Below are 12,711 nucleotides of genomic sequence, written 5' to 3'. Positions count from 1 at the left end.
CACTGCGTATCAGTGTTCTTCACACAGCAGTGCACACACCTGCTGGACTCTAGCCACTATCGCTGCCATGCACTAGGAATCAGCTGAGTATCTCCTTCGCTGCAAACAAGACGCAGTACCGGCACTGCCACCACATCACATCAGTAAGTGTCCTCTTCTTTACACACTAACAACTTTTTGAGATTGGGACATTTTGTGCCACCTTTTCCTGGTTAATATAGGAACGGTCTCTTTTAATCTCTCACTTATCCCATTCTGTATAGGGTAGCGCGGTGTCCTTTTTGTTGTAATTTTTGTTTGCCTTTCCTTGGTACTAACAGACTGAGCACAGCAGCTGTCTAGGCACCTGCAGCTGTTACCTATACTCTACTTTTTTTTTTTTTTTTGCTTTTTTTTGGGAGCGCTGGTGTGCCTTACATTGTCTACCTCCCTGCATTTTCCCTGGCTCACTCTCCACATTTGATCCCATCACAGAAGAAGAAGTCTCCAGGCTCCTCTTTTTCTCGTCCGACTACATGCACTACTGACCCCATTCCCATCTCATCTCCTCCAATCTCTCTCTCCAGTCGTCACTACTCACCTAACTACAATCTTTAATCTCTCTCTCTCCTCAGGCATTTTCCCATCCTCTTTCAAACACTCTATCATTACTCCATTATTAAAGAAACCCACGCTTGACCCATCCTGCTCAAATAACTACAGCACAATCTCCAATCTCCCCTTCATCTCTAAACTCTTGGAGGGCCTGGTCTACTCCTACCTTACCTGTTACCTCTTCACTCACTCACTCCTAGACCCTTCACAGTCTGGCTTCCGCCCCCTATATTTGACAGAAACTGCACTCATCAAAGTGACCAATGACATTCTGACAGCCAAATGTGACCACTCTCTGCTCATTCTTCTCGACCTTTCTGCAGCTTTCGACACTGTTGACCACCGTCTGCTACTCTCTAGGCTTCAGTCATTAGGCATTAATGACACTGTCTCTCCTGGTTCTCTTCCTATCTTTCTGACCGCTCCTTCAGTGTTTTGTTCGCTGGCTTCTCTTCATCTCCTCTTCCTCTCGCAGTTGGGGTACCTCAGGGCTCAGTCCTTGGCCCCCTTCTCTTCTCTCTACATGGTCCCAATTGGACAGACCATCAGCAGATTTGGCTTTCAGTACCATCTTTACGCTGATGACAAACAACTATACGTGTCATCCCCTGACATTACCCCGGCAGTACTACAGAACACCAGTGACTGTCCGCAGTCTCCATCATCATGTCCACTCTCTATCTGAAACTTAACTTCCCCAAAACTGAACTTCTTCTGCTCCCGCCACCTACTAACCTCCCTAAATCTGACATTTCCCTCTCTGTGGGTAACACCACAATAACACCCCGGCAGCAGGCGCGCTGTATGGGTGTTATGTTTGACTCCGATCTCTCCTTCACATCCCATATACAATCTCTTGCCCGCTCTTGCCGCTTACACCTCTCTAGAATCCAGCCTTTTCTCACCATGGAAACAACAAAAAACCTCACTGTTGTCTTGATCCACTCCCACCTGGACTACTGCAATGCTCTATTAATTGGCCTCCCCATTACTCGACTTTCTCCTCTCCAGTCCTTAATGCAGCAGCCAGGGATGTCCATCTAGCTGATCGGTATTCAGACATGTCCGCTCTTCACCAGTCGTTACACTGGCTGCCCTTTAATTATATAATCCAATTCAAAGTACTTGTTCTCACCCACAAAGCTCTCCACAGTGCGGCACCCCCATACATCTCCTCCCTCATTTCTGTCTATCGGCCTAACCAACCACTGCGCTCTGCAAACGACTTTCGACTAACCTCTGCACTAATCTATACCTCCCACTCCCGACTCCAAGACTTCTCCCGTGCTGTGCCAATCCTCTGGAATGCTCTACCCCAAGATATTAGGACCATCCACAATTTGCATAGTTTTAGGCGCTCCCTCAAAACACATTTGTTCAGAGCGGCCTATGCCTATCACGTTCCCTAATCAGTCATTGTATGTGTAAGTGTGTGTGAGTAGCCCATTCACTACTTCCATCTATCCCCCACTCCCTGAAGATGGCTGGACCATCATTGTAAATACATACCTCTACCTTGTATCTCCCTCACCTCATTGTAGATTGTAAGCTCTCATGAGCAGGGTCGTCTTATCTTATTTTGCTTTAATTATTGTATTGTTAACGTTGTTACCTATGACTGTTGTGTTTGAAACTGTTAAACTGTTAAGCGCTGTGGAATATGTTGGCGCTAGATGAATAAAGATTATTATTATTATCAAGATGAAGTGTCACTGGATGCGCTTGCTGATAAATTTGATGAACAGATGATATCATTGACAACTTTATTTGAACTGGTTTACAAAGTCAATGTGTTTCGAGGTCAACACAGGACCTCTTCATCAGGACAAAAACCTCAGTGCTGAGATCTCATCTCCCGAGATATCGGTGCCGAGATCTCCATCTTCACATGCACCGCCCTCGGCAGCCATTTTCCCAGAGTCCACAGTATAGTGAATCATGTAATTGCGGGGGCTCTGGACTTTCACAAAATGTCAGCAGAGCCCTCACACCACCGAACACCCACAGCGGTGCACATCGGAACACCCCATGATCCAAGCCTGCGGCTTGCAACAATGTTCCACTCTTGCCTCCTCCAGCAGCGACCCTGGGACCCCCACTTCACCGCAGCCAGCACCCTCGGTAAGCAGTAAGACTCATGGATTATAAGAAACACCACTATTTAATTTTTAAAAAAAAGTTTTTGTTCCTCTTTTTCTCCTCAAAATTTGCGGTGCGTCTTTTAATCCAGTGCGTCTTATAATCCGAAAAAATATGGTAATTGTCTTTTTAAAATACAAAACAAAATCCCCAAAAGTCAGATATTTTAGTGTAACTGTCCACCTCACAAAGTGTGCATGTCACAAATAATTTTCATTTTTGTTCATCTGCTCTACAAGAAAAAATTATTTTCATACTCACCACACCAATAAAGCTCCCTTTACAAGTGTTTGCTTTTTGGATGGGTACGTAGTTAGCATTTTGTATTAAATCATTTTTGATATGTGGGTTCAATTTTGTTAAATACCATCCATTTCTTTGGCGAAGTCACCTTGATCCAAAGAGATCTTAGAGTATTATTCACTCCTCTTTTCAGAGAAATTGGAGGCTTGGCACTACAGCCATTTGTGGAGAAATTTTGTCCTCCATCTTCTCCTCATCGAAGAGAATTGTATCACACTATGATGACACTCTGAGTTTGATCAGAGTTTGATCAAAGTGTCATTTGCATGATCAATCCGATTCTCTCAGATTAGACAATCGATGTCTGTGTGCACCTGACCTAGGGCTAATTTTGCTTCTTTTAAACATGTCAAGAAACATGTAAAGAAAAATGAGCTAATGTGGTGCTGCTTTCTATAAAACCACATGACGTCTTTTACTGAATAGAATGAACATATGCATTTCTATGTACAAATGATGTACTGTGCATATGTTCAGGCTTTTAAAAATCTGAAAACGGCACGCAGTTAAAAGAAGTGACATGTCCTGTCCATTCATCTGACGTTTTCAGCTCGGAAGATGCTCTATATTTAACAATACAAGTTAATGGGAATGCTGTAAAGATGCCTGGAAGACACCAAGATGTCTCTTGGAGCATTTTATTATTATTTTTGCTTAAACGTTTCACCCCCGGGCCATGTTTCATTTTTTTCATTTTCATTTTTTCCTCCCCTTCTTCCAAGAGTTTAACTTTTTTATTTTACCGTAGTCATAGCTATATGAGGGCTTGTTTTTTGCAGGATGAGTTGTACTTTTGCGCAACACCATTAATATTATCATACAGTGTACTGGAAAATGGGAAAAAAAATTACAAGTGTGATGAAATTGCAAAAACAAGTGCAATTCCACAATTTTTTTTTAAATAATAAAATTAATAAATATTGACCATATGGTAAACCTGGCCTGGCAATATGATTCTCCAGGTCAGTACGATTACACAGATGCCAAACATGAATAGTTTTTTTTTAAGTGGTGAAAAAAAAATGGAAATTTGTATGAAAAAAAATTTTGCCTTTGTCTCCCAAGTTTTCATTTTTCAGGATCTAGGGCAGGGTTAATGCTCTTTTTTGTGCCCTGAGCTGATATTTTTACTGATACTATTTTGGGATAGATATAATGTTTTGATCGCCTTTTATTGCATTTTATTGCAATGTTGCTGTGGCGAAAAAGTGTAATTCTGGCGTTTTGATTTTTTTCTCATTATGCTGTTTAGGGATGGGATTAATTTATATTTTGATAGATTAGACATTTCTGAACACAGCGATACCAAATATGTGTATTTTTTATTTTATTTTTTTTATTTTCAATGGGGCAACAGGGAGGAGATATGAATTTTTGAAAACATTTTCTTTTTTTATTTCTTACTTTATTTTGATAAGTCTCTAAGGACACTTAAAACTGTGGACCGGCATTCACAGGAGGCTCATAATGACAGGCACAGGAGTCATCAGCAGACCCACGGTTGTCATGACAATCCATCAACGCCCTTCGATCACATGACAGGGCCACCGATGGGCTGAATGAATGACACGCTTCCCAGCCAGTGAGTTTTAAATCCCGCTACACCTGTGGCTATTAAAGGCACATGATGACTGATTAAATGCGGGGAAAGATGCGGGCTCTGCGCATGAGCCAGCATCAAAGGCAGCGACACGACATATGACCTAAATACGTCATATGTCATGAAGGGGTTAAAAAATGTTAGCGGTTTCTTCATTATTCAAGGGAGTGGGGAAAAAAGACTGAAAATTATAGTGAAAAAAAATCACAAAAAACAAGGGAAAACTCTCCAAAAATCGCAGTTGGCAAAAAACATCAGAAAAATGCTTATAAAAAAAGATTCAAAAGACACATCGGGAAAAAAAATAGCATTTTCCTCTAGCATTATCTGCTTCATAAACAGTTTTAAGACGCCGTCTGCACTAATCCTAAGAGACCAGCCAGGGTTTTTATTCTCATTTAATCCCTTTAACTCTAAACAAAATGTTTACATGTAAGAAAATGAAACATCCAAAGTAGTAAAACATTTTGTAATCTGTAGCCTGTATTGAAATAACACAAGTATAATAACTTCGATTTTCAATTGTGAGCACAGTGGTTTCAATTTTGTTTTGTATGATACCTTAAGGAATTATGTTGCTGTTCTGTAAATTAACTCCACTAGCCAAACCTTAGAAGCCTCGGGGAAATCTAATGGCAATTATAGGTGATAAAGTTCATTATTCATTTCCTTTCTGTTTCATGTTTTATTGACTGGCTTACCACTTAAGCGATTTAGCATCAATTCAATTTATTCTTATTGTTTCTACTTTCTCTTTTAGGAGGCCAGTAAATGTCTTGTTCAAGTTATTCTAGTGTTCTTGGATTTTTATTTATTTTTTGCTCTTGAAAGTTTTTTTATAATGTAAAACATATTGAAATATTAAATCTCAAAATAAAATAATTGTAGGTTGCAGTATATAAATCGCTAACCAAAGCTGAAAACGCCAGCAGTCATGTGCCGTTGCGGTGTTTCCACTGTTTCTCTGCACAATTGCTATATCTGACAGGGGAACCACTGTTGCACCTGCAAAGCCGCCGGCCCGTTACGATTAGACTGCGTTGTGTGAACTATGCCTTTTGCTTTGGAACTTCTAGTAATTGGTATTCAATTCTGGAAACGGTCAGAATAAGTTTCCAGCTGTAAGAAACGAAATCCACTGTTCATTTATAATTCATCGAGGCAGGTAATAATCAGTTTCCTGACAGTAAAATGTTTGTATCACTCAGTGTTATATTTCAGTAGAGGCAGTAAGTATAGACTGCAGGTTAATGTTCTGATAGTATAACACAAATCTAGAGATGTTAAAGAGAAAATCAATTATGTAAAATCCTTAAGAACCATCGGTTGTCCATTTAAACTAAGGGTACCGTCACACTATACGATTTACCTACGATCACGACCAGCGATACGACCTGGCCGTGATCGTAGGTAAATCGTAGTGTGGTCGCTGGGGAGCTGTCACACAGACAGCTCTCCAGCGACCAACGATGCCGAGGTCCCCGGGTAACCAGGGTAAACATCGGGTTACTAAGCGCAGGGCCGTGCTTAGTAACCCGATGTTTACCCTGGTTACCAGCGTAAAAAAAAACACTACATACTTACATTCCGGTGTCTGTCCCTTGCCGTCTGCTTCCCGCACTCACTGATTGCCGGCCGTAAAGTGAAAGAACAGCACAGCGGTGACGTCACCGCTGTGCTCTGCTTTCACTTTACGGCCGGCAGTCAGTGAGTGCGGGAAGCAGACGGCAAGGGACCTGACGGACACCGGAATGTAAGTATGGACTGTTTTTTTTTTTTTTACATTTACGCTGGTAACCAGGGTAAACATCGGGTTACTAAGCGCGGCCCTGCGCTTAGTAACCCAATGTTTACCCTGGTTACAAGCGAACGCATCGCTAGATCGCGTCGCTAGATCGGTGTCACACACACCGATCTAGCGATGACAGCGGGAGATCCAGCGACGAAAGAAAGTTCCAAACGATCTGCTACGACGTACGATTCTCAGTAGGATCCCTGATCGCTGCTGCGTGTCAGACACAGCGATATCGTAACGATATCGCTGGAACGTCACGAATCGTACCATTGTAGCGATCGAAATGGCACTGTGTGACGGTACCCTTAGAATTAAGTACACTTAAGTGTGGAACTTGGGTGTCCTCGAGGAACTAAGTGGGATAGAGTCTGAAGACTTGGTCAGCAATAGCTTTGACCAAGCATTTTGACTGTTTTTCAAGAGAGTATGTGTGATCATATCTCAAACTATTACGTTGCATGTATGAAAATATATTAAAAATAGAGTAAAATAAACAGTATACCAAAAGATTTCAGATCTCAGTTTTCACAGGCATTATTAAAAGTGAAAGAAGAAAATTGATTGGTTCATAGGCGACTCCACAACAGATTCACCGACTTAACATGTCCAGATAGTCTTGATAAAACATCACTTAAACATAACCCTATTAAACAACTATAGTGTCCCTACCTTGCTGCACAAGTTGGCACCCTACATAGTACACAATTGACGCCCCCGCTCAGCATTGGCTCTCTCTGACTGGCCCTATAAGGCTATGAATAATGAAAATTTGCATTCTTGGTTTGAAGATGTTAGCTTTCAGTATGTTAGTTTTTCAATTTTATATACAGTACAGACCAAAAGTTTGGACACAACTTCTCATTTAAAGATTTTTCTGTATTTTCATGACAATTGGCCCCAGTGGATACCTTTAAGCAGCGTCGGCCACCCCTGGTCGAGTGCCACAGGTGGCATCACGAATAGGGTTGAGCGAAACGGATCGGCCAATTTCAAAAGTCGCCGACTTTTGGCAAAGTCGGGTTTCGTGAAACCCGACCCGATCCCACTGTGGGATCGGGTCGGAGGTCTGCGATCTTCGCTCCAAAGTGGGGTTTCGTTTATATATATATATATATATATATATATATATATATCATTGAGACACATACAGTACAGGCCAAAAGTTTGGACACACCTTCTCATTTAAAGATTTTTCCGTATTTTCATGACTATGAAAATTGTAAATTCACACTGAAGGCATCAAAACTATGAATTAACACATGTGGAATTATATACTTAACAAAAAACTGTGAAACAACTGAAATTATGTCTTATATTCTAGGTTCTTTAAAGTAGCCACCCTTTGCTTTGATGACTGCTTTGCACACTCTTGGCATTCTCTTGATGAGCTTCCAACAATCTTGAAGGAGTTCCCAGAGATGCTTAGCACTTGTTCGCCCTTTTGCCTTCACTCTGCAGTCAAGCTCACCCCAAACCATCTCGATTGAGTTCAGGTCTGGTGACTGTGGAGGCCAGGTCATCTGGCGTAGCACCCCATCACTCTCTTTCTTGATCAAATAGCCCTTACACAGCCTGGAGGTGTGTTTGGGGTCATTGTCCTGTTGAAAAATAAATGAACGTCCAACTAAACGCAAACCGAATGGAATAGCATGCCGCTGCAAGATTCTGTGGTAGCCATGCTGGTTCAGTATGCCTTCAATTTTGAATAAATCCCCAACAGTGTCACCAGCAAAGCACCCCCACACCATCACACCTCCTCCTCCATGTTTCACGTTGGGAACCAGGCATGTAGAGTCCATCCGTTCGCCTTTTCTGCATTGCACAAAGACACGGTGGTTGGAACCAAAGATCTCATATTTGGACTCCTCAGACCAAAGCACTAATTTCCACTGGTCTAATATCCATTCCTTGTGTTCTTTAGCCCAAACAAGTCTCTTCTGCTTGTTGCCTGTCCTTAGCAGTGGTTTCCTAGCAGCTATTTTGCCATGAAGGCCTGCTGCACAAAGTCTCCTCTTAAGGGCTCATCTCCACTTGTGTGAGAAAAAAACGGTCCGATCTACGGACCGAAAAAACTGATGTAACGTCTGCGAGTGCCATGCGAGTGCCATGCGAGTGTCATGCGAGTGTCATGCGATTTTTTTATCGCAACATCCGTATGACATCCGTATTGCTGTCCGATTTTTACGCACGGGTCTCCTTTGAAAAGCCGGTAATTCAGCGCAGAGTACAGTAAAATCACACTGACAGGTTAGATTAGAGTAGATATATACACATAGAATAGGTATATATACATATATATATATGTCAGAGAGACACCTATATATATATTTATATTTAATGCAGCGCTAGATAGCTTTAAAGCTGGTAATTCAATTACCGGCTTTTGCTTTCTCCTTCCTAAACCCGACATGATATGAGACCTGGTTTACATACAGTAAACCATTTCATATCACCATTTTTTTGCATATTCCACACTACTAATGTTAGTACTGTGTATATGCAAAATTTGGGCGTTCTAGCTATTATATTTAAGGGTTAAATGGCGGAAAAAATTAATTGGCATGGGCTCCCGCGCAATTTTCTCCGCCAGAGTAGTAAAGCCAGTGACTGGGGGCAAATATTAATAGCCTGGAGAGGGTCCATGGTTATTGGCCCCCTTCCCTGGCTAAAAATACCTGCCCCCAGCCACCCCAGAAAAGGCACATCTGGAAGATGCGCCTATTCTGGCACTTGGCCACTCTCTTCCCATTCCCGTGTAGCAGTGGGATATGGGGTAATGAAGGGTTAATGCCACCTTGCTATTGTAAGGTGACATTAAGCCTAATTAATAATGGAGAGGCGTCAATTATGACACCTCTCCATTATTAATCCAATTGAATGAAAGGGTTAAAAAAAACACACACACATTATTAAAAATTATTTTAATGAAATAAAAACAAAGGTTGTTGTAATATTTTATTTAACGCCCAATCCAATCACTGAAGACCCTCGTTCTGTAAAAGAAAAAACATAATAAACCAACAATATACTTACCTTCCGAGGATCTGTAAAGTCCAACGATGTAAAACCTTCTGAAGGGGTTAAAGTATTTTGCAGCCAGGAGCTTTGCTAATGCAATGCTACTCCTCGCTGCAAAACCCCGGAGAATGAAGCTAAATATAGATCAATGAGCTATATTTAGCTTCATTTGCCGTGAGGCGCCCTCTGCTGGCTGTTCATAGATCGTGGGAACTTTCCTAGAAAGCCTGGGAGCTTTCAATGACAGTTCCCACGATCTATGAACAGCCAGCAGAGGGCGCATCACCGCAAATGCAGGTAAATATAGGTCATTGATCTATATTTAGCTTCATTCTCCGGGGTTTTGCAGCGAGGAGTAGCATTGCATTAGCAAAGCTCCTGGCTGCAAAATATTTTAACCCCTTCAGAAGGATTTACATCGTTGGACTTTACAGATCTGCGGAAGGTAAGTATATTGTTGGTTTATTATGTTTTTTCTTTTACAGAACGAGGGTCTTCAGTGATTGGATTGGGCGTTAAATAAAATATTACAACAACCTTTGTTTTTATTTCATTAAAATAATTATTAATAGGTGTCAGAATTGACGCCTCTCCATTATTAATTAGGCTTAATGTCACCTTACAATAGCAAGGTGGCATTAACCCTTCATTACCCCATATCCCACTGCTACACGGGAATGGGAAGAGAGTGGCCAAGTGCCAGAATAGGCGCATCTTCCAGATGTGCCTTTTCTGGGGTGGCTGGGGGCAGATGTTTTTAGCCAGGGGGGGGCCAATAACCATGGACCCTCTCCAGGCTATTAATATCTACCCTCAGTCACTGGCTTTACTACTCTGGCGGAGAAAATTGCGCGGGAGCCCACGCCAATTTTTTCCGCCATTTAACCCTTAAATATAATAGCTAGAACGCCCAAATTTTGCATATACACAGTACTAACATTAGTAGTGTGGAATATGCAAAAAAATGGTGATATGAGATGGTTTACTGTATGTAAACCAGGTCTCATATCATGTCGGGTTTAGGAAGGAGATAGCAAAAGCCGGTAATTGAATTACCAGCTTTAAAGCTATCTAGCGCTGCATTAAATATAAATATATATATACTAGATGGCAGCCCGATTCTAAAGAATCGGGAGTCTAGAATCCATATATACTTGAAATTCGGCAGGAGCTTGAAGAGCAACGTCACTGGGCCCGCCTCAACGCAGTAGAAACTTGCTGTGAGGTAAAAATTCAAAAATCACAACAAAATGGCGGGCGGAGTGTGTCACAGTACGGCACGTTTCTGATTGGTCGCTCGCAGCAGGCGGCAACCAATCAGACACTGGACACTGTTGACGTCACTTATCTCCGGACATTAGCTCCGGACATTAGCTCCGGACATTAGCTCCGGACATTAGCTCTGGACATTAGCTCCGGACATTATCTCCGCACATTAGCTCCGGACATTAGCTCCGGACATTAGCTCCGGACAAAGCCACGGAAGTTGGCACAAATTGCAGGAAGTAGTATTCTAGGCAATTATATATTAGATAGGTGTCTCCCTGACATATATATATATGTATATATAGCTATTCTATGTGTATATATCTACTCTCATCTAACCTGTCAGTGTGATTTTACTGTACTCTGCGCTGAATTGCCGGCTTTTCTAAGGACACGGGTGCGTAAAAATCGGACAGCACTCGCATGGTGCGAGTGCTGTGCGTTTTTTTTCTCGCACCCATTGACTTGCATTGGCGAGTCTCGTCCGAGAATCTCAGCAATACGCAGCATGCTGCGATTTTTTTCTCAGCCGACACAGATTTTTCTCAGTCCGTTTTCGGCTGAGGAAAAAATCGCTAATGGAATGTCACCTATTGATTAACATTGGTCCGAGTGCAATCCGATTTTTTATCGGATTGCACTCGTCCGTTTTTCCCACAAGTGGAGATGAGCCCTAACAGTTGTTGTAGAGATGTGTCTGCTGCTAGAACTCTGTGTGACCTGGTCTCTAATCTGAGCTGCTGTTAACCTGCGATTTCTGAGGCTGGCCACTCGGATAAACTTATCCTCAGAAGCAGAGGTGACTCTTGGTCTTCCTTTCCTGGGGCGGTCCTCATGTGAGCCAGTTTCTTTGTAGCGCTTGATGTTTTTTGTCACTGCACTTGGGGACACTTTCAAAGTTTTCCCAATATTTCGGACTGACTGACCTTCATTTCTTAAAGTAATGTTGGCCACTCATTTTTCTTTACTTAGCTGCTTTTTTCTTGCCATAATACAAATTCTAACAGTCTATTTAGTAGGACTATCAACTGTGTATCCACCAGACTTCTGCTCACCACAACTGATGGTCCCAACCCCATTTATAAGGCAAGAAATCTCACTTATTAAACCTGACAGGGCACACCTGTGAAGTGAAAACCATTCCCGGTGACTACCTCTTGAAGCTCATCAAGAGAATGCCAAGAGTGTGCAAAGCAGTCATCAAAGCAAAACGGTGGCTACTTTGAAGAACCTAGAATATAAGACATAATTTCAGTTGTTTCACACTTATTTGTTAAGTATATAATTAACTATGTTAATTCATAGTTTTGATGCCTTCAGTGTGAATGTACAATTTTCATAGTCATGAAAATACAGAAAAATCTTTAAATGAGAAGGTGTGTCCAAACTTTTGGTCTGTACTGTATATATATAAAAAAAATCAATGTCTTTCGGCTAACATGAGCAATAATTTGAATCTCTCAGTGCCTGCAGTACCTTGGTTAAAAAGGGATATTTCCATCTGTTTCTTAAAGGTCCTTTTGAAATATCTTTTTTTTATAAATACTCTGTGACATTTCGTTGGCGAGGAGTCTAAAATGGGACATCACATGAGGCTGAGGCTGCAGTCACTTTCCCACAGTGTCTATGACCCCTAGTAGAACAGGACATCATGGGGGCACTGCAGTTATTTACTACAGTTTATATGCTGCCCTCTGAAGATATCCTGGTTCCACAGCACTGATAGAAGCTGTGGGAAAGGTGAGTGCAGCGCTGGCATTCTGCTTCCACCACTACAGCTTCTAAGTGTGAAACAAGACATGACATACCAAACAGAAGCAAAAACCACAGCATAAAAAACAAATTGCCTAATTTACCTAATAGGTGCAGAAATCTGAAACATCAAAAGTGCATCAAATATTCATCGTGGGAATGTAGCCTGTGTCTTTGTACCATGCAGTTTCTGTAGCTGCTATTCATTTTTATGAGAGTTATGGAATCAATATGTTTCTGCAAT

General features: G+C 41.7%; 1 protein-coding gene across 2 annotated transcripts in view; it reads right to left on the bottom strand.

Annotated features, from left to right (window-relative positions):
• The window catches only part of DNAJC5B (DnaJ heat shock protein family (Hsp40) member C5 beta), a 284,887-nt gene that overhangs the window by 208,325 nt on the left and 63,851 nt on the right, over positions 1-12,711 (bottom strand). The window lies entirely within an intron of this gene.

This window comes from Ranitomeya imitator, chromosome 6 (genome assembly GCF_032444005.1).
Source record: "Ranitomeya imitator isolate aRanImi1 chromosome 6, aRanImi1.pri, whole genome shotgun sequence".
NCBI classification, from domain to species: domain Eukaryota; kingdom Metazoa; phylum Chordata; class Amphibia; order Anura; family Dendrobatidae; genus Ranitomeya; species Ranitomeya imitator.
Note: the sequence above shows the minus strand (reverse complement) of the source record. Positions and strands in the feature narration are given on the sequence as shown.